At 43.5% G+C, this 17128-nt stretch overlaps 1 protein-coding gene across 1 annotated transcript in view; it reads right to left on the bottom strand.

The window, feature by feature from the left end:
- The window catches only part of EDEM2 (ER degradation enhancing alpha-mannosidase like protein 2), a 48733-nt gene extending 31942 nt beyond the window's left edge, over positions 1-16791 (bottom strand). Inside the window, exon 1 of the mRNA XM_058432958.1 lies at positions 16749-16791. The gene's annotated coding sequence lies outside the window, so the exon portion shown is untranslated. The remainder of the gene's footprint in view (positions 1-16748) is intronic.
- Between the last annotated feature and the right edge of the window lie 337 nt (positions 16792-17128).

Below are 17128 nucleotides of genomic sequence, written 5' to 3'. Positions count from 1 at the left end.
ACAAGCCCCGGAATGCAATGGGCAGTGAAACGCGGCGGAAGAGCAACTTGGGATATACGGTTTCGGAAACACTGATCAACGTGTCTTAAAGACAGTGGCTGCTGTTACTACTGTTATTAATTAATGTTTTAATAATAACAGCTAGCATGTATTGAGCACTTATTGCGTACTAATACTGTACGGAGCATTTAAAATGCATTCTCTCGTTCATTTTTTTCAACAACCTTATTAAGCATGAAGGCAGGGTAAGCATAAGAAATGTTCAGCCTTTACCATTATTATCTAGCAGGAGGAGCCGCAGACAAAACACCTCAGACACCGGGTTAAAGAAGGAAGGAGCTTTATTCGGCCGGGAGCGTCGGCTGACTCACGTCTCAAAAACCGAGCTCCCGGAGTGAGCAATTCCTGTCCCTTTTAAGAGCTTACAACTCTTAAGGGGGTCCGCGTGAGAGGGTCGTGATTGATTGAGCAAGCAGGGGGTACGTGACTGGGGGCTGCATGCACCGGTAATCAGAACGGAACAGAACAGGACAGGGATTTTCACAATGTTTTTCCATACAATGTCTGGAATCTATAGATAATATAACCGGTTAGGTCAGGGGTTGATCTTTAATTACCAGGCCTGAAATGCAGTGCTGGGCTGTCTGACTACTGATTTCACTTCTGTCTTTCCTTTAACTCCTACTTTTTCTTTGAGGCAGAAATTGGGTGTAAGATAATATGAGGAGTGGTCTGCTCCCTTATTTAGGGATCTTGAGTTTCCCAAACCAGTTACTTGTTGAATGTATAAGATACAACTCACATTTATTTGTCCAAATCTTCCACTCTTTTTTTTTTTTAAACCTCTTGCATTTTCTGATGCTGTCAATCTTGAGGTTTCCTGAAATCCCTTCAGTTCTAGGAATTCATGACACTTCTCTCCTCCCAATTTGGGATGTGGTTACACAATCATGGTACCTTCAGTCTCCATCTCAAACCAGAAGCTTACCCCTATCAGCCCTGTAGAATGTCTTAAGTAAGAATGAATACCCTGGTCGGGCGCGGTGGCTCACGTCTGTAATCCCAACACTTTGGGAGGCCGAGGTGGGTGGATCACCTGAGGTCAAGAGATAGAGACCAGCCTGGCCAACATGGTGAAACCCCGTCTTTACTAAAAATACAAAAATTAGCCAGGGGTGGTGGTGGGTGCCTGTTAATCCCAGCTACTCGGGAGGCTGAGGCAGGAGAATCGCTTGAAACAGGAAGGCGGAGGTTGCAGTGAGCCAGGATCGCGCCACTGCACTCCAGCCTGGGCAAAAGAGCAAAACTCCATATCAAAAAAAAAAAAAAAAAAAGATGAATGACTACCCTGGGGCACTATAGCTTTCAGGAGGTTGGTGATCCATTTCTCCATTTCCCTTATTCCCAAGTTTCTAAAATTTGGTCAGCACCTTAGACCACAGCAACACCCATGACTTTGGTCAGTGTGACATGCGGTAGAACCAACCCTGGATTTGAAGTCAGATCTAGGATCCAGTTAATTACAACTCTGTTACTCATCTATAACCTGTGTATGTGACCCTCTCCTTCTCTGGGGCTAGCATCCTTGTCTATAAATAATGAGGAGTTTGAACAAATGGATCTTTGAGATCCTTTTAGGTCGAGCTTTCTATGATTCTAGGATTGGCTATCTCCTATTTGCTGAAAAAGTCAGATGGAAGTGGTAGCTCAGTTTGTTGAGCTGGAGTGCAGCCAGGCTTGGTCTCCTTTGGTCCCACATCCCTGAAAACATCCCCCAAGTAAGTGTCTCAAAATGCTATCCGTTGATAGAATTAAATCCCTGACAACCCAGAGAGATTGAGGTGATATAGCCTAGAGGCTAAAAGTATGGGCTTTATATTTGGGCAGACCTGAGTTGGAGTACTAGCTTCATCACCTGTTAGGATGTGACCCTGCCAGTTTTTCTCTGAGCCTCAGTTATCTCATCTGTATAATAGGAATAATATTAGTACCTACTTAATAGGATTGTGAGGATTCGGTGAGCTATTGCATGTAAAGTGCCTGGCATAGTGTCTGGCAGAAGAGACACTCAGTAAATATTAGGATGTTTTTATTTATTTATTTATTTATTTATTTATTTTTTGAGATGGAGTTTCATTCTTGTCACCCAGGCTGGAGTGGTGCTATCTCAGCTCACTGCAACCTCCACCTTCTGGGTTCAAGTGATTCTCCTGCCTCAGCTTCCCAAGTAGCTGGGATTACGGGCGCCTGCCACTATGCCCAGCTAATTTTTATAGTTTTAGTAGAGATGGGGTTTCGCTGTGTTGGCCAGGCTGGTCTCGAACTCCTGACCTCAAGTGATCCACACACCTCGGCCTCCCAAAGTGTTGGGATTACAGGCATGAGCCACCGTGCCCAGCCTGGGATGTTTTTAGAAACTCTTCTTGGGGCTTCCAAATGGAAGGGAAAGGAGATGACAGTAAGCGGAGACCTGGATAACAACACAGGAGCACTGTATTCATTTCCTGTGATTCTTGCAACAAATTATCACAAACCAAGTGGCTTAAAGCAACAGAAATTTATTCTCTCCCAGTTTGGGAGGTCAGGAGCCTGAAATCAATTTCACTGGGCTAAAATTAAGTTATTGACAGGGCCACACCCACTCCAAAGGATCTAAGGGATAATCCGTTCCTTGCCTCTCTGGATTCTCCTGACTGCTGGCATTCCTTGGCTTATGGTTGTATCACTCCAGTATCTGCCCGTGTCTTCATATCACCTTCTCTGTGGATGTGTCACATCTCCTTCTGCTTTTCTCTTATAAGGACATTTATAATTGCATTTAGGACCCCCCCTCCCCAGATAATACAGGATAAACTCCCATTCCAAGATTTTTAACTTAATCACGTCTGGGAAAAACAAAACAAAAAAACCCAACATTTTTCCAAATAGAGAAACATTTACAGTTTCCAGAGATTAGGACCTGGACTTTAAGAGGCTGTTTCAAGCCTAGCACAGGGACTAAATATTTTTCAGACCTGGGCCTTTCCCTGTTATGAAACTCACATTCTCCATATTATAAATCCTATAGCTTATCTTTTTGTCTCCCATTCAAAATTCTAGTGTGGATAAAACTTTTGCAGGAAGGGTGGGTTCAGGTTGCCTGGATTTGGTAACGATAGGTCTCTCTTTATGAGCAAGATGGAAACACTCAGGATTTTCCTTTATATTCTTTTTCTAGCTTGATGTCATTTTCCACACTGTCACTGAACAAATAAAGCCATGACTTACGTTTTCACAATTCATGTGACTAATTTCATAGTTCTCTAATGAGAATAAAAAAATTGTTTTACCCTCTGGAAAGTATCAGGACTCTTCTTTCTCTCACTCTGTGTTTATGATACTGGATTCTAGAAGGTTATGACCCAGCAGTGAAATGGCATACTTGAGCATTTAGTTGTAAAGAGACTCAGGGTTAAGTTGCCTACCTCTCTGAGCCTCAATTTCCTATTGTAAAATACAGAAATTGATGACGCCATAAAGGAATTCGGGGAATTAAATGGGATAATGAAAGTGAACATTCTCAGCACAGTGACTGGTATATATTAAGTTCTTGATACATATTAATTCTCTTCCCTGCCTCCCCAACTCTTCTTTTTTTTTTTTTAAGGCAGGGCAGTTGTTTCCATTTACTGAGCATTGGCCCTGAGTCATCCAAGGTGTTATAGGCAATAGTTCCTACCCTCAAAAGTTTGAGGCACGGTGCTGAGCATATAACTAAGATTCCAAAATACTCAAGTCATAGTCCTTTCCCTTGAAGTGCTTGCAATTTTGGTGGAAGGGGAAGATGTCAGTTGGAGAATACTTGGAATCATAGGGTGTTCAAGTCTTCCCTATGGGTGAATAGAGTTTGGAGGGAGCTCAGATCACATCAGTATCTGAGGCCAATGTCCTTGGACTCTGTGTTCAGTGGAACAAGACTAGGACTGGTTGTCGGAAACCCTTGGTCTTGTTACTTGTTTATCCACTGTCTCTGTGTGATCTCAGGCAAGTCATTTTCCCTTTTGGGGACTCAGTTTCCATATCTGGAAGATGAAAGAGTGAGACTATCTCTCAGCACAAGGAAAATATTAACAGATCCATACAGAGTTATTGCAAAAAATCAGAAAACAGAATTCAACACACATAACTGCACAAATTTCCCCCCAGAAACATCCATGAAGCAGAATAAAACAGTAAGACAGCATTCCAAATGAAATTTGACTATTTGCCAACTAAACAAGGAAGAGGAGGGGGATGGGGAGGGGGACAAGAAGAAGGAGAAGGAGAAAATAGTTACATGTATTGATAATAGCGAACATTTGCATAGCAATTAATGTTCTTTGTACTTTACATCCATCAACACCATTAATCCTTACCACAACCCTCTGAGAAAGTGTCATTATCACCATTTTATAAACCAAAAACCTGAAGCACAGATTCTAAGAATTGAAGAGCGATTTAGCAACTTAATCAATGTCTCATACCGAGTAAGTAGAAGAGTCAAGATTTGGACCCAAACAGCCTATACTCTAACGTATTAATGAAAATAATGACAAATATATAAATAAAAGGCCAATACAGAATTTAACAATGGAGATCTGGTGAACTGCTACAGTGTCCTCTAGCTTTAGCTTCATGTGGTTTTGGGGTCAACATTTCCTTCCCTTTTGCTGGAAAGTTAGAGGGAAAAGCCCAGTTCCCTGAAGTTGGAAGCCAAGGCATTTTAGATCCCCTTTGGCCAAGTACACTCGACCTCTTTTAGCAGGGAAGAATCCTTTTTCTAGCATCTGGAGGTCATTTGGTTCTCCCAACTCCCAAAGCAGGGCTTGCACACTACATACTTTTGACTTGCCAAAAAATAAGTTTATCCCTGGGAAATTTCCTATCTGTTGCTTTGTAGAAATGCTTGAACTTCTGTGTGCAGTATGTCCAAACATTTAGATCAACGACTCCCTGGTTAGAGTCTCAGACCTCGTTATTATTATTTTTTTTTTTGAGATGAGAGTTTTACTCTTGTCACCCAGGCCGGAGTGCAGTGGCGCGATCTTGGCTCATCGCAACCTCTGCCTCCTGGGTTCAAGCGATTCTCCTGCCTCAGCCTCCCGAGTAGCTGGGATTACAGGCATGCGCCACCATGCCCAGCTAATTTTTATATTTTTGGTAGAGACAGGGTTTCGCCATGTTGGCCAGGCTGGTCTCGAACTCCTGACCTCAGGTGATCTGCCCGCCTCGGCCTCCCAAGGTGTTGAGATTACAGGCATGAGCCACTGCGCCTGACCTTACACTTTTATTCTTATTTTATTTTTCTTCTTTTTGAGATAGAGTCTCGCTCTGTCACCTAGGCACGATCACCACTCACTTCAGCCTCGACCTCCCAGGCTCAAGTGATCTTTCCACCTCAGCCTCCCAAGCAGCTGGGACCACAGATGCGTGACACTATGCCCAGCTAATTTTTAATTTTTTGTAGAGACAAAGTCTCACTGTATTGTCCAGGTCGGTCTTGAACTCCTGGGCTCAAGCAATCCTACTGCCTTGGTCTCCCAAAGTGTAGAGATTACAGGCATGAGCCACCACACCGGGCCTCAGACCACGTTTTTATTATGCTCATGTTCCAAGTGAACTCAGACCTGTAGCTAAATCTGCCACAGAATTGTGCACTTTATATTGGTTAAGATGGTAAGTTGTGTCACATGTATTTTGTCACAATTTCTTAAAAATCAAAAAGTGAGGCTGGGCACAGTGCCTCAAGCCTGTAATTCCAGCACTTTGGGAGGCTGAGGTGGGCGAATTGCTTGAGCCCAGGAATTTGAGACCAGCTTGGGCAACATGGCAAAACCCTGTCACTACAAAAAAAAAAAAATTAGCAGGGTATGGTGGCATGTGTCCATAATCCCAGCTACTCAGGAGGCTGAGGTGGGAGGGTGGAATAAATGGAATGTGATCCAACAAAATTATTATTATTATTTTTATGATGTCCACTGCCCTTTTGAAATACCCAATTCTGGCAGGGTGCAGTGGTTCACACCTGTAATCCCAGCACTTTGGGAGGCCGAGGTGGGCAGATCACCTGAGGTCAGGAGTTGGAGAGCAGCCTGGCCAACAAACCCCATCTCTACTAAAAATACAAAAATTAGCCAGGTGTGTTGGCAAGCGCCTATAATCCCAGCTACTTGGGAGGCTGAGGCATGAGAATTGCTTGAACCTGGGAGGTGGAGGTTGCAGTGAGCCGAGATCATGCCACTGCACTCCAGCCAGGGCGACAGAGCGAGACTCTGTCTCAAAAAAAAAAGAAAAAAGAAAAAAAGAAATACCCAATTCTTTCACAGAAAATATGTTCTTATTGGCTGGTGGGGAGAGGGGTGGTTGGTAGATGGGAAAAGGGTGCTTCCTTTGCTGATATCCAAAGCAGATACTTTCTCTGCCTATTTGATGATACAAAACTAGCCCTACCACACCAGGCTAAGGGAGAGAAGAGGATCCGTGTCCCACAGAATTCCCCCTATTAGCCTACCTGCCCCATAGCCCCCAAACTCTGCTGCTAATCAATTGTGCCAGGTCAGGAAGAAAGAAACTGGAGGGAAAGAAGAAGCCTAACAGATTGAAAATCTCTTCAGCAAACATTTATTGAGAGCCTTATAACTGTTAGTGTCTACTGAATTAAACTTACTAGTGTTAAGAAAAATTATCTGAAACATGTTATTAAGGTAAAAAGATGATTGTGTGACTTTTTGCTGTCATGATAAAGCATTGACTAGCAAGTCTACTTGTCATCTGTCCCTGAAGAGAAATGTGACACTATTTTCATATTAATTAGGGCCCAGACATTGTACAATTCTGTAAAGTAATAAGATGTGACAATTTCCTTTCCTGTCTGGTAGAGAAGATAATCCCAAAGGTTATGATATTATTACTCTGTAGGACATTGACCCATTTAGTATTTAATTTAGCAATCTTACTTCAATATTTTTCTTTTCCATTGACTATAAAAACTCAAGTTCTTTTTTCTTTTTTTTAAGACAGGGTCTCACATTGTTGCCCAGGCTGGAGTGCAGTGGTTCGAACACGGCTCACTACAGTCTTGACCTCCCACATCCTACGCTCAAGTGATCTTGCCTCAGTCCCTCAAGTAGCTGGGACTACAGGCATGTGCCACCATGCCCAGCTAATTTTTGTATCTTTTCGTATAGATGGGGTTTTGCCATGTTGCACAGGCTGGTCTCGAACTCCTGGCTAAGCGATCCACCTACCTTGGCCTCCCAAAGTGCTGGGATTACAGATGTAATCCCACCGTGCCCAGCCAAAACTCTAGTTCTTATATTCTATTTTGAACTGGCTTTGTCGTCCTGCTTGTCCCTTCATTAATGAGTTAAATGAAACTCTGACCCATGCTCACTGTCTATTTCAATGAGAATTATGGTTGGCTTTTTTTGTTTGTTTTGAGACAGAGTCTCACTCCGTTGCCCAGGCTGGAGTGCAGTGGTGTGATCTTGGCTCACTGCAACCCCCACCTCCCAGGTTCAAATGATTCTTTTGCCTCAGCCTCCCAAGTAGCTGGGATTACAGGCCCCTGCCACCACTCCCAGCTAATTTTTGTATTTTTAGTAGAGACGGGGTTTCATCATGTTGGCTGGACTGGTCTCGAACTCCTGACTTCAAATGATCCACCCACTTCGGCCTCCCAAAGTGCTGAGATTTACAGGAGTGAGCCACTGCGCCTGGCCAAGAATTACGTTTTTAACATGCTGATAATTATCCTTGACACTAAGTGTCAGACCCTGGATTAAGTAATTTATAGACCCATGATACTCCTTTGAGATAGTTTTTTTGTCCCCATTTTCCAGATAGAAAGTGAAGGCACAAAAAGATAAAATAATTTTTCTCAGTGCCAGTTTTGTGCCAGGAGCTTTACTAAGTTACAGTTTTTTTCTCCTTCCCTGGAAGTCCTGTTATCTATTCACTGATTAAAAAAAAAAAAAAAATCTATTGAGCACTTACGATGTGCCAAATACTCTGCTAAGCTGGTAATACAGAACTTTAAAACACATTCTCTGCCCTCTTATGGCTTTTGGTGTGGAAGACAGATGCATAAATAGACAATTATCATTTAAAGAGTAAAGGAGGAAAACTCTCTGAACCTATTCTGGTTTGGAGGCTGCCTGCAAAAAAATTAATTAATTAATTAATTAATTAATTAAAAATTAAAAAAATAAAAAGAACTAAGGGAAAGAGAGGGCTCCAGTAGAACAGAGGGAGCATCTAACCCTGGCTTGTGGACATGAAGTCAGGGAAGGCTTCCTGTAGTAGGTGACACCTGAGTATTCTAATAGGAATTAGTAGGGCTGAAGAAGGTGGTGGGAAGCACCTCAATTCAAAATTTTGATTCCTTTGTGTATTATGAAAGGCTCTTCTTCTGACTCCTGCTTACCTCCTCATATCACTTCTTCCTTCCTATCACCTACTCCTATTTGGCCATACTTAAGTATTACTGCTTTCTCAAGTATGTTGTATTCTTTCTCCTTTCCTATTATATTCTTTTGTACCTTCTTCACCTTGTACTTGAAACAATTCTTCCTCACCCCCACTTGCCCCTTAGGCATTATCCGGCTTTTTTGTTTTTGTTTTTTTGTTTGTTTGTTTGTTTTTGAGACAGGGTCTTGCTCTGTCACCCAGGCTGGAGTGCAGTGGTGCGATCTCAGCTCACTGCAGCCTCAGCCTCAGCCTCCTGGGCTCAAGTGATCCTCCCACCTCAGCCTCCCGAGTTGCTGGGACTACAGGCATGCATCACCATGCCTGGCTAATTTTTGTATTTTTTGCAGAGCCCAGACGAACTCCTGGGCTCAAGCAATCCTCCCGCCTCAGCCTCCCAAAGTGCTGGGATTACAGGTATGAGCCACGGCACCCGGCCTGGAAAGCATTCCTTTTTAAACCAGGAAAATGGCAAGAACATTCTCTTATATTCTCTATCACTTTTTTTTTTTTTTTTTTTTTTTGAAGACAGAGTCTTGCTCTGTTGCCCAGGCTAGATAGAGTGCAGTGGCACGATCTCGGCTCACTGCAGCCTCCGCCTCCTGGGTTCAAGCGATTCTCCTGCCTCAGCCTCCTGAGTAGCTGGGATTACAGGCATGCACTACCACACCCGGCTAATTTTTGTATTTTTAGTAGAGATGGGGTTTCACCATATTGGCCAGGCTGGTTTCAAACTGCCGGCCTCAAGTGATCCCCCCACCTCAGCCTCTCAAAATGCTGGGATTACAGGCGTGAGCCACTGTGCCTGGCCTTCTATTACTGTCTCTGCTAAACATTGTACTAGAGGTTATAGCCAGAACAATAAGTTAAAAAGAAACAAACATTATACAAATTAAAAAAGAAGAAATAATCTGTCATTATCTATTGGTGCTATGATTATGCATGTAGAAAATCCAAAAGAGTCTAAAAATAATTATTATAACAAACAAAATAATTTATTAAGGTTGCTAGACACAAAACTAATGCAACAAAATCATCAGTACTTCTATATGCTGAGAATAAGCAGTTAGACCATGAGATTTTTAAAAAAATTATTTGCAATAATATTTTTAAAATATGAAGAACTTGACTGGGTGCAGTGGCTCATGCCTCTAATCCCAGCACTTTGGGAGGCCAAGGTGGGCAGATCACTTGAGGTCAGAGTTCGAGACCAGTCTGGCCAACATGGTGAAACCCTGTCTCTACTAAAAATACAATTAGCCTGGTATGATGGTGTGTGCCTGTAACCCCAGCTACTCTGGAGGCTGAGGCAGGAAAATCGCTTGAATCTGGGAGGTGGAGGTTGCAGTGAGCCAAGACTGTGCCATTGCACTCCAGCCTGGGCAACAGAGCGAGACTCTGTCTCAAAAAATATATATATGAAGAACTTATACAGGAAAATTTAACAGAGGATGGGCCATATGTTCAGAGAGAAAATTATAAAACTCTGAGAGATACCAAAGAAGACGTAAACAAATGAAAAAAATACACCCTATCATGCACTGGATGATTCAATATTGTGAAGATGTCAATTCTTCCCAGTCATTTACATGCTAAATGCAATACCAACCAACATTTCATCAACGTGATAAAAAAGATTCCAAAATTTAGGTGTAGACATTCAAATATTCAAAAATAGCTAAGACACTCTTGAAGAACAAAGAGGGAAGACTTGATCTACAAGATATAAAGACATTATGAAATAATACTAATTGAGGGCCAGGCACTGTGGCTCACACCTGTAATCCCAGCACTTTGGGAGGCCAAGGCAGGAGGATCACCTGAGGTCAGGAGTTCGCGACCAGCCTGACCAATATGGAGAAACCCCGTCTCTACTAAAAACACAAAATTAGCCAGGCGTGGTGGCGCCTGCCTGTAATCCCAGCTACTCGGGAGACTGAGGCGGGAGAATCGCTTGAACCTGGGAGGCGGAGGTTGCGGTGAGCTGAGATCCCGCCATTGCACTCCAGCCTGGGCAACAAGAGTGAAACTTGTCTCAAAAAACAAAAAAAAAAGAAAAAAAATTTTTTTAAAAAAGAAATAATACTAATTGAGATAATGAGCATTGGTGCCAGGTGAGACAACTGGGCCACTGAAACAGAATAGACATATTTACTGTAAGTCAGAGATGCCACTGTAGATCAGTAAGGAAAGGCCAACTTTTGATAACTGGTTCTGTCTGGGACAGTGGATATCCATGAAAAGAAACTAATCTTGACCTCTACTTCATACCATACCTCAAGGTGAAAGACAAAACTAAAAAGCTTTGAACATAAACAGAATATCTTCATGACCTTGGGGTTTAGGGAAGGGTTGCTTAAATAAGGCACAAAAAGTACAAACTGTAAAGGAATAGGTTGATAAATATAACCACTTTAAAATTAGGAACTTTTGTTTATCTAAAGACATGATAAAGAAAGTGCAAAGCGGCTGGGTGCGGTGGCTCATGCCTGTAATCCCAGCACTTCGGGAGGCCAAGGTGGGAGGATCACTTGAGCCCAGAAGTTTGAGACCAGCCTGGGCAGCATAGCAAGACCTCATCTCTACAAAAATAAGGTTTCTTTTGTTTGTTTGTTTGTTTTTTGAGACGGAGTCTCGCTCTGTCGCCCAGGCTAGAGTTCAGTGGCGCGATTTCGGCTCACTGCAAGCTCCGCCCGCTGGGTTCACGCCATTCTCCTGCCTCAGCCTCCCGAGTAGCTGGGAATACAGGCGCCCGCCACTACGCCCGGCTACTTTTTTGTATATTTAGTAGAGACAGGGTTTCACCATGTTAGCCAGGATGGTCTCGATCTCCTGACCTTGTGATCCGCCCGCCTCGGCCTCCCAAAGTGCTGGGATTACAGGCGTGAGCCACCGCGCCCAGCATAATAAGGTTTTTTTGTTTTGTTTTGTTTTTTTAAAAACCTGTGAGGGTAAAACCATCTACTCAAGACTCAGCAATGGCGGATGCCCTACGACACCTAGGTGGCGTAGCCTGCTACACCCCTAGGCTCCTTGGTATAGCTTATTGCTCCTAGGCTACAAACCTGTAGAACATGTTATGATACTGAATACTTTAGGCAATTGTAACACAACGGAAGTATTTGTGTATCTTAAGAAATCTAGGATTTGCTGGCAAGATGGCCGAATAGGAAGAGCTCTGGTCTGCAGCTCCCAGTGAGATCGACGCAGAAGGCGGGTGATTTCTGCATTTCCAACTGAGGTACCTGGTTTATCTCACTGGGACTGGATGGGCAATGGGTGCAGCCCACGGAGGGCAAGCCGGAGCAGGGTGGGGTGTCACCTCACCCAGGAAGTGCAAGGGGTCAGGGGATATCCCCCCAGCCAAGGGAAGCGATGAGGGACTGTGCCCTGGGGGAACGGTGCACTCCGGCCCAGATACTGCGCTTTCCCCAAGGTCTTCGCAACCTGTAGACCAGGAGATTCCCTCCGGTGCCTATGCCACCAGGGCCCTGGGTTTCAAGCACGAAACTGGGCGGTCATTTGGGCAGACACCTAGCTAGCTGCAGTTTTTTTTTTTTTTTTTTCATACCCCAGTGGTGCCTGGAACGCCAGCAGACAGAATTGTTCACTCTGCAGGCTAGGTGCGGTGGCTCATGCCTGTAATCCCAGCACTTTAGGAGGCCGAGGTGGGCGGATCATGAGGTCAGAAGTTCAAGACCAGCCTGGCCAACATGGTGAAACCCCGTCTCTATTCGAAATACAAAAATTAGCTGGGCGTGGTGGTGGGGACCTGTAATCCCAGCTACTCGGGAGGCTGGGGCAGGAGAATCGCTTGAACCCAGGAGGCAGAGGTTGCAGTGAGCAGAGATCGCACCACTGCACTCCAGCCTGGGTGACAGGACGGGTCTCCGTCTCAAAAAAAAAAAAAAACCAGAATTGTTCACTCCGCTGGAAAGGGGGCTGAAGCCAGGGAGCCAAGTGGTTTGGCTCCGTGGGTCCCACCCCCACAGGGCTCGGCAAGCTAAGATCCACTGGCTTGAAATTCTGGCTGCCAACACAGCAGTCTGAGGTCAACCTGGGAAGCTTGAGCTTGGTGGTAGGAGGGGTGTCCGCCATTGCTGAGGCTTGAGTAGGTGGTTTTACCCTCACAGTGTAAACAAAGCCACAGGAAAGTTCAAACTGGGCAGAGCCCACCGCTGCTCAGCAAGGCTGCTATGACCAGACTGCCTCTCTAGATTCCTCTTCTCTAGGCAGGGCATCTCTGAAAAAAAGGCAGCAGCCCCAGTCAGGGACTTATAGATAAAACCCCTGGCTAGCACGGTGGCTCACGCCTGTAATCCCAGTTTGGGAGGCCGAGACGGGTGGATAATTTGAGGTCAGGAGTTCAAGACTAGCCTGACTAAAATGGTGAAACCCCATCTCTACTAAAATACAAAAAAAATTAGCCAGGCGTGGTGGCAGGGGCCTGTAATCCCAGCTACTCGGGAGGCTGAGGCAGGAGAATTATTTGTACCCAGGAGGAGATTGTGCCACTGCACTCTCTAGCCTAGGTGACAGAGTGAGACTCTATCTCAAAAAAAAAAAAAAAAAATCTCCCTGGGGCACAGCACCTGGAGGAAGGGGTGGCTTGGGCACAGCTTCAGCAGACTTAAATGTCCCTGCCTGATGGCTCTGAAGAGAACTCCCAGGACAACATTCGAGCTCTGATAAGGGTCAGACTGCCTCCTCAAGTGGGTCCCTGAACCCTATGTATCCTGACTGGGAGACACCTCCCATAGGGGCCAACAGACACCTCATACAGGAGAGCTCTGGCTGGCATCTGGTGGGTGCCCCTCTGGGACAAAGCTTCCAGAGGAGGGAACAGGCAGCAATCTTTGCTGTTCTGCAGCCTCCAGTGGTGATACCCAGGCAAACAGGGTCTGGAGTGGACCTCCAGCAAACTCCAGGAGACCTGGAGCAGAGGGGCCTGACTGTTAGAAGGAAAACTAACAAACAGAAAGGAATACCATCAACATCAACAAGAAGGACGTCCACTCAGAGACCCCATCCAAAGGTCACCAACATCAGAGACCAAAGGTAGATAAATCCATGAAGATGGGGAGAAACCAGCACAAAAAGGCTGAAAATTCCAAAAACCAGAATGCCTCTTCTCGTCCATAGGATCACAACTCCTTTCCAGCAAGGGAACAAAACTAGAAACAGAATGAGTTTGAAGAATTGACAGAAGTAGGCTTCAGAAGGTGGGTAATAACAAACTCCTCCGAGCTAAAGGAGCATGTTCTAACCCAATGCAAGGAAGCTAAGAACCTTGAAAAAAGGTTAGGTGAATTGCTGACTAGAATAACAGTTTAGAGAAGAACATAAATGACCTGATGGAGCTGAAAAACACAGCACGAGAACTCGTGAAGCATACACAAGTATCAATAGCCGAATTGTCAAGCAGAAGAAAGGATAACAGAGATTGAAGATCAGCTTAATGAAATCAAGCGAGAAGACAAGATTAGAGAAAAAAGAATGAAAAGAAACAAACAAAGCCTCCAAGAAATATGGGACTATGTGAAAAGACCAAATCTACATTTGATTGGTGTACCTGAAAGTGACAGGGAGAATGGAACCAAGTTGGAAAACACTCTTCAGGATATTGTCTAGGAGAACTTCCTCAACCTAGCAAGACAGGCTAACATTTCAACTTCAGGAAATACAGAGATCACCACAAAATCAATGTGCAAAAATCACAAGCATTCCTATACACCAATAACAGACAGAGCCAAATCATGAGTGAACTCCCATTCACAATTGCTACAAAGAGAATAAAATACCTAGGAATACAACTTACAATGGATATGAAGGACCTCTTCAAGGAGAACTACAAACCACTGCTCAAGGAAATAAGAGAGGACACAAATAAATGGAAAAACATTCCATGCTTATGTATAGGAAGAATCAATATTGTGAAAATGGCCATACTGCCCAAAGTAATTTATAGATTCAATGCTATTCCCATCAAGCTACCATTGACTTCCTTCACAGAATTGGAAAAAGCTACTTTAAATTTCATATGGAACAAAAAAGAGCCTGCATATCCAGGACCATCCTAAGCAAAAAGAACAAAGCTGGAGGCATCATGCTACCTGACTTCAAACTATACTACAAGGCTACAGTATACAAAACAGCATGATATACCAAACAGATATATAGACCAATGGAACAGAACAAAGGCCTCAGAAGTAACACCACACATCTACAACCATCTGATCTTTGACAAATCTGACAAAAACAAGCAATGGGGAAAGGATTCCCTGTTTAATAAATGGTGTTGGAAAAACTAGCTAGCCATATGCAGAAAACTGAAACTGGACCCCTTCCTTACACCTTATACAAAAATTAACTCCAGATGGATTAAAGACTTAAACATAAAACCTAAAACCATAAAAACCCTAGAAGAAAACCTAGGCAATACCATTCAGGACATAGGCATGGGCAAAGATTTCATGACTAAAAAACCAAAAGCAATGGCGACAAAAGCCAAAATTGGCAAATGGGATCTAATTAAACTAAAGAGCTTCTGCACAGCAAAAGAAAGTATCATCAGAGTGAATAGACAACCTACAGAATGGAAGGAAATTTTTGCAATCTATCCACCTGACAAAGGGCTAATATCCAGAATCTACAAAGAACTTAAACAAATTTACAAGAAAAAAAAACAATCAAAAAGTGAGCAAAGGATATGAACAGACACTTCTCAAAAGAAGGCATTTATGTGGCCAAAAAACATATGAAAAACAGCTCATCATCACTGGTCATTAGAGAAATGCAAATCAAAACCACAATGAGGTACCATCTCATGCCAGTTAGAATGATGATCATTAAAAAGTCAGGAAACAACAGATGCTGGAGAGGATGTGGAGAAATAGGAACGCTTTTACACTGTTGGTGGGAGAGTAAATTAGTTCAAACGTTGTGGAAGACAGTGTGGCGATTCCTCAAGGATCTAGAACCAGAAATACCAGTTGACCCAGCAATCCCATTACTGGGTATATACCCAAAGGATTATAAATCATTCTACTATAAAGAATACACGTAGAGGTATGTTTATTGTGGCACTGTTCACAACAGCAAAGACTTAGAACCAACCCAAATGCCCATCAATGATAGACTGGATAAAGAAAATGTGGCACATATATACCATGGAATACTATGCAGCCATAAAAAAGGATGAGTTCATGTCCTTTGCAGGGACATGGATGAAGCTGAAAACCATCATTCTCAGCAAACTAACACAAAAACAGAAAACCAAACACTGCATGTTCTCACTCATAAGTGGGAGCTAAACAATGAGAACACATGGACACAGGGAGGGGAACATCACACACCGGGGCCTGTCAGGGGGTGGGGGGCTAGGGGAGGGATAGCATTAGGAGAAATACCTAATGTAGATGACGGGTTGATGGGTGCAGCAAACCACCATGACAAGTGTATACCTGCGTAACAAACCTGCACATTCTGCACATGTACCCCAGAACTTAAAGTATAATAAAAATTAAAAAAAGAAATTTAAACATAGAAAAGGTACAGTAAAAATATGGTATAGTCGATTTTAAAAGGTACACACCTGTAGAGTGTGTACTTCATGAATGGAGCTTGAAGGACTTGGTGTTGCTCTGAGTGGGTCAGTGAGTGAGTGGTGAGCAAATGTGATGGCCTAGGACATTACTGTACACTACTGTAGAATTTATCAACACTGTTCACTTAGGCTGCACTAAATTTATGCAAAAATATTGTTCTTTCTTCAATAATAACCTTAGCTTACTGTAAAAAAAAGAAGTGAAAAGGTAATATTTATGTGTTCTGTGTTCAGGAAACCAGGAGGAATGGATTTGGCTGAAACTGGAATACATGGATAGATAACGCTAGAGAGATAGGCAGGAACCAAGCCAACAATACTAGGCTCCCACCAATTGCTGGGGCAGGCAAGAGCAGGCATCGTCCTGAGTGTTTGGAGCTTCTTTTCATGTTCCCTAGGTTGGGGTGTGTTGGGGGGATGATACAGGGGGAAATTCTGATTAAGACTTAACATCTATTCCTTTGCCTTCTCTTCAAGAAGTCATACTTGATGTCCATCCCTCCTAGACAGGGTCCGTTCTGTTTGCTGTTAAGCTCCTTTCTTATCTCTCCCACCTACTGAACATGTACTGTGTTCTGGCAGCTTTGAATGCATCATCTTGTTTATCCTCATGAGATGGTCTAATAATGAAGAAAGCATGTTTTGGCATCCAACTCACCTGGGTTTGAGTCCCAGCTCTGACTTTTACTAGCTGGATGTCTTTGAGCAGCTCAGTTCACTGTTCTGTGCTTCTGTGTCCTCATCTGTAAAATGGGAATGACAGCTATTTCTTCAGACTGCCCTCCCTCCCTTTTTTCTTTCTCCCTCCCTCCCTTCCTTCCTCCCTCTTTCCCCCACTTCTTCTTTTCTTTTCTTTTCTTTTCTTTTCTTTTCTTTCTTTCTTTCTTTTCTCTTTCTTTTTCTTTTTCTTTCCTTCTTTCTTTTTTCTTTCTCCCTTCCTTCCTTCCTTCCTTTCTCTCTCTCTCTCTCTATTTCTGTCTGTCTGTCTTTCAACAGGGTCTTGCTATATTACCCAGGCTGGTCTCAAACTCCTGGACT

Source organism: Hylobates moloch, unplaced genomic scaffold (genome assembly GCF_009828535.3).
Source record: "Hylobates moloch isolate HMO894 unplaced genomic scaffold, HMol_V3 SCAFFOLD_21, whole genome shotgun sequence".
In the NCBI taxonomy this organism is placed as follows: domain Eukaryota; kingdom Metazoa; phylum Chordata; class Mammalia; order Primates; family Hylobatidae; genus Hylobates; species Hylobates moloch.
This window is presented reverse-complemented; position numbering and strand designations above follow the sequence as displayed.